Genomic DNA, 6,163 nt, shown 5'->3' on the forward strand with positions numbered 1-6,163 from the left:
ATTGCAAGCTACCTCCGGAGTGGTCTAGACATCGAAAGCGTTGCTTCAGCACTCCAATTGTCTTTTTGACTATATTGCATGTGGCTATATGGCTTTCGTTGTAGCGCTTCTCAGCTTCTGTCTGAGTCTTTTGCAGGGGGGGGTTATGAGTCAACTGGCAAGGCCATATCCTTTATCCCCTAGCATCCAGCAGTGACCTTGTGGCTGACCCTTAAACAGGTCAGAGACAGTGCTCTCATGCAAGATGTGCGCATCATGGATGCTCCCTGGAAATGTTGCATTTATTGCCATGATTGTTTGCTTGTGGCCGACAACGAGCTGCACATTCAGATAATAGAATCCCTTTCGATTTCAGTTACTCCGCTTCCTCTAAAGGTACTCGCAGGGCGATGTGCGTACAATTTATTGCACCCTGGACCTTGGGAAAGTTTGCTATTCTCAAAAAACCCAAAGCCCTCTCACTCTGTGCCTCCCTGGTCATTGGAAAGTTAATAAAATCCACCCTGTGTGTGTACAGCGCATCAGTTACCTGGCGAATGCAGCAACATTGAGAGAATCCGCATATGTCACCACCTGATGCCTAAAATGAGCCGGATGCATAGAAAGAAAGTGCAGCAGTCACCTTCACCTCGACAGGCAGTGCGGTGCTGATGGTGCTGGCTGCACATCTGCCCTAATGAGCTGACATATCTCAGTGATACCTCTTTTGAAAAGCACAGCCTTTTAATGCACTGCTTATCAGTCAGGTGCAGGTACGAATAGTGCTCTCTGTAATTTCATTGAGGGTAAGGTCTCCTCCTCCTCAAGAGTCTGCATCCTATTTGATTGGGCTCTTCAACGCACCTTCTTCCAGCTCTATTCTGCATCATGTAAGTAGTCAACAAAATTGGCAGTGAAAGTACAGACCCAATTTCTTTTATAGTACTCAACAATGTTCAGATGTCCACAAAATAAGTCAATTATCCACAATATAATCAAAATCAAAATCCCTTATTAACTACTCCAGAAATAACTCAAAAATAAATTCCAGGCTGCTGGCAACTGAACACAGCCTTTTCCCCTGACAATTTTTTTCCCCAAAGATAGAGGCATAACGATAGAGGCATGCTAAGTACCTAAAAAATGGGAGGTATGTATCCTCAGCGATAGCGGGCAGTAAAAATGGGTGAATTGGCAAATTTCGTGCTGATGGGGAAGTTTCTGCAATTTTTGGGTGGGAAAAGTGGGCGGAGGATCTGCAGCAACGCCGGCGGTAATTGCATGCTGAAATTACCGCTGCTGATATTCGGGTCTTGAACAGGTGGTAATTTCCATTTCTAGCATATTTAGGCGGTAAACGGGCGGCCAAAATGGAAATTCTAGCCCATTGTCCTTTAATATTATAACTCTCCATAATTACTCAAAGCTCTGGTCGGCTCCTCAAACTGTCCATCGCCTTAGAAGACCTAACCGAATCCATTGTCACCAATTTGTTTTTTTGACATAGCCATTCATTCCACTGTTTAACTCTCACCAGGTCCTGCTCACCCATCTCCCCTGTGCTCGCTGACCTACATTGGCTTCCAGTTAGGCAGCGCCTCGATTTTAGAATTCTCATCCTTGTTTTCAAATTCCTCCAAGGCCTCGCTCCCTATTTCTGTAATCTCCTCCAGCCCTATAATCGCCCGAGATCTCTGCGCTCCGCCAATTCTGGCCTCTTGAACGTCCCCGATTTTAATCGCTCTACCATTGGCGGCCGTGCCTTGAGCTGCCAAGGCCCGTAGCTCTGGAATTCCCTCCCTACATCTCTCCGCCTCTCTACTTCTCTTTCCTCCTTTAAGATGCTCCTAAAAACCTACCTCTTTGACCAAACTTTTGGTCATCTGCCCTGACATCTTGTATGGCTTGGTGTCAAATTCTGTTTGTAATAATGCTCCTGTGAAGTGCCTTGGGACGTTTTATTATGTTAAACGCACTAGATAAATGTAAACTGTTGTTGCGTACATTTCACATACACCCCACCCATCAGTGGTTTGAGCTGACAGCATCACAAGCCAAGTGTCAACTTGTCAGTTCACACGAAAGTTCAGATTTTTTCACAGGGATTGGAGAATATTTCTCTTCCCATCTCCAGATGGTCAGATTGGATGTATTTCAATGCTCTATCCATTTGCCCCTTCCTTTCCTTATCTTTATGCTGCCCTTGATGGCATTAGATCAGCTCTCACATTTTTGCGAAAGACACCCAGTTTTACTTCTCTGTCATTCTTCTTCGTTCCTTGGCCATCAATGTGCTGTTCCACTGCTTAGCACTGTCAAAACTGCTCACTGCTGCAGAATAACCCCCTAGCTGCTTGTCTCAACCACCAACCACCTCCTTAAACCTCTCTCCCCTGTTCCCTCCACTTTCACCACAAACAACAGGTGCAAGGAGCTCATAGACTTCTTTGTCACTTAGGATTGAGACCATCCATTCAGCTGCCTCTGCCGTATCCCTCCCTTTCCCTTGTTCTCCCATGGTCCCCTCTTGCCCTAGTCCTGAACCTGCATCTCCTCATGTCCTCTTCGAGTTCATCCTGTCCACGAGACCCACTCCCTGCTCTCTCAGCTCTATTCTCATTAAGCTGCAAACCACTCCGCTTCGCTTCCTCGCCCCTATGCTAGCTGACATTGTAAATGGTTCCCGCTCCTCAGATACTTTCCCACTCCCTTTCAAATCTGCTGTCATCACCCCCCCCCCTCCTAAAAAAGACACCCATGACCCCTCTGTCCTTGCAAACTACCACCTCATCTCCAACCTCCCTTTCCTCTCCAAAGTCCATGAACTTGCTGTTGTCTTCAAAATTCCTGCCCATCTTTCCCACAACTCCATGTTTGAACCTCTTCAATTAAGTTTCCACACCTGCCACAGTCCTGAAATGGCCCGAATCAAAGTCACAAATTACATATTCTGTGACTGTGACCATGATGCAATATCCCTCCTCATCCTTAGAATTGTAGAAATTTACAGCACAGAAGGAGGCCATTCAGCCTGTGAAAGAACAGTCGTGCTTAGTCCCACATCCCTGCTTTTTGTCCATAACCCTGTAAGTTCCTCATCCTCAAGGACCTGTCCAACTCGCTTTTAAAATTATTGGTGGAATCAGCTCCCACCACCTGTTCAGGTAGAGCGTTCCAGATTGCGACAACTCTGAGCGAAAACACTTCTCCTCATCTCCCCGCTCGATCTTTTGCCAATATTGTTGAATCAAAGGTCTCTGGTTATTGACCCACTCGCCAGAGGGAATAGTTTTCTTTTTCTGCTCGATCAAAACCTCTCATCATCTTGAAAACCTCTATTCGGTCACCTCTTAACCTTCTCTTCTCCAAGGAGAACAATCCTAACTTTTACAATCTTTCCTCATAACTGAAGTCCCTCATCCCTGGTAACATCCTGGTAAACCTCCTCTCTACCCTTTCTAAAGCTTTTACATCTGTCCACAATACTCCAGCTGAGGCCTAACCAGTGATTTATAAAGTTCTAGCACGATCTCTTTGCTTTTTTATTCTATTCCTCTGTTTATAAACCCAAGTAACCAATATGCTTTTTGACCACCTTATCAACTTGCCCTGCCACCTTCAAGGATTTGTGTATATGGACAACAAGGTTTCTCTGCTCAACTGCATTTTTCAAAATTGTGCCATCTCATGGGGCCGAAATTGATGGCCTTACCACCCACTACCGCCGACCTTCTTCCTTGAGTTGCGTCCAGTGCCAATTTCGATTTGGGTTGGAGTGGGCGGGAGGGGAGAACCGCCAGGAACCGCCCGCTGACGTCAGCGGACGGCCAAGTGGTGTAAGTGGACTCCCGCCCGCCGAGATGCCAGATTGGTGCAGGCGGAAGTCGGTGCCAGAGCGGGGATGGACCGCTGCGAGGAGGCTGGTCTGTCCCCGACAGTAGGTATGAAGAGCTGAAAAAAGTTAGTAAACAATTTTTAATTTTTTTCTTTACAGCGACTTACCTTGAAAGGGTCCCCTGAAAGTCTTCCAGTGATTTAACATTTTTTTAATGCTTTTTATTTGCAGTTCTTCAACCCTCCGTGGATCCGATTTCATCCTTGGCAGCACTTGTGGCAAGCGTCTTTGCCGACGAGAATGAGTGCTCCCGCCCACTGCTGCCCAGATTGACACTGTAAGTCCCTCTTTTGCCACCAGCTGCCCTTTCAAGGACCTTTTTGACGAAAACCCCGCCCAGAGTACTGTCAGGTACTGCCCTTCACCAATTTCGGCCCCATAGTATGCTCTTTCCGTATTAGTCCTCCCAAAGTGCATCACTTCACACTTCTCCACATTGAACTCCATCTGCCGTGTTTCTGCCCAATTCACCACCCAATGTCATCCTGAAGCCTATAACTATCCTCATCATGATCTACTACTTTGCCAAGTTTCATATCGTCAGTGAACTATATAATGGTGCTCCCTACACCCAAGTCTAGGTCATTTATAAAAATTAAGCCTCCTGTGTGGCACTTTGCCAAATGCCTTGTGAAAGTCCATATATACAACATTATTGCAGTAGCTTGATCACCCTTCTCTGTTACCTCAACAAAGAATTCAGTCAAGTTAGTCAGATGCTATTTGCCATTAACAAATCCATACTGGCTCTCCTTGATTAACCCATGCTTTACCAAATTAAAGTTTATTTTGTCCCTAATAATGGTTTTCAATAACTTCCCCACCATTAATGTTAGGCTGACTGGCCTGTAGTTTTCTGGTTTATCCCTCTCTCTTGAATAGTGGTATAACATTAGCAACCCTCCAGTCCTCTGGTACTACTCATGTATCCAATCAGGGTTGAAAGATTGTGACCAGTGCCTTTGCTATTTCTACCTTTGCTTCTTTCAGCAACCTAGGATGCATTCCATCGGAGCAGGTGACTTACCAACTTTCAATAATGCTAATGTTTTTAGTACGTCTTCTCCAAACACAGCGTCAGTTTCCACATGTACGCTGATGACACCCAGCTCTACTTCACCATCACTTCTCTCGACCCCTCCACGGTCTCTAAATTGTCTGACATCCAGTTCTGGATGAGCAGAAATTTTCTCCAATTAAATATTGGGAAGACCGAAGCCATTGTTTTTGTTCCCCTGCACAAACTCCGTTCCCTAGCCACTGACTCCCATCCCTCTGCTAGCTTCTCTCTGAGGCTGAGCCAGACTGTTCGCAACCTTGGTGTCATATTTGATCCTGAAATGAACTTTCGAACACATATCCGAGGCATAACTAAGACCGCCTATTTCCACCTCCATAACATTGCCTGTCTTCACCCCTGCCTCAGCTCATCCGCTGCTAAAGCCCTCATCCATGTCTTTGTTACCTCTAGACTTGACTATTCCAACGCACTTCTGGCTGGCCTCCCACATTCTACCCTACGTAAACTTGAGGTGATGCAAAATTCAGCTGCCCATGTCCTAACTCATACCAAGACCTGCTCACCCATCACCCCTGTGCTCACTGACCTACGTTGGCTCCCAGTTAAGCAACGCCTCAATTTAAAAATTCTCATCCTTGTTTTCAAATCCCTCCATGGCTTCTCCCTCCCTATCTCTGTAATCTCCTCCACCCCCACAACTCCCCCCCCCCCACTCCACCTGAGATGTCTGCGTTCCTCTAATTCTGCCCTCTTGAGCATCCCTGATTATAATTGCTCAACCATTGGTGGCCGTGCCTTCTGTTGCCTAGGCTCCAAGCTCTGGAATTCCCTCCCTAAATCTCTCCACCTCTCTTTCCTCCTTTAAAACATACCTCTATGACCAAGCTTTTGGTCATCTGCCTTAATTTCTCCCTATGCGCCTTGGTGTCAAATTTTTTAACTCATAATTCTCCTGTGAAGCGCCTTGGGACGTTTCACTACATTAAAGATGCTATATAAATACAAGTTGTTGTTGTTTACTGTCCATAACTTCCCTCTCCCCTTTTAGTGTAAGCTTTACATCATCCGTTTCCTTTGTGAAGTCAGATGCAAAGTACTCATTTAATACTTTAGCCATGTCCTCTGCCTCCCTCTACATTAAGAATTACCTTTGGGTCCTTAATCGGCCCAACTTTTTCCCTTGCAAACCTCGTATATTTATAAAATGTTTTTGGGTTCAATTTAATGTTGCTTGCTAATCTTTTCTCATAACATCTCTTTGCCTCGCG

This window comes from Pristiophorus japonicus, chromosome 14 (assembly GCF_044704955.1).
Source record: "Pristiophorus japonicus isolate sPriJap1 chromosome 14, sPriJap1.hap1, whole genome shotgun sequence".
NCBI lineage: Eukaryota > Metazoa > Chordata > Chondrichthyes > Pristiophoridae > Pristiophorus > Pristiophorus japonicus.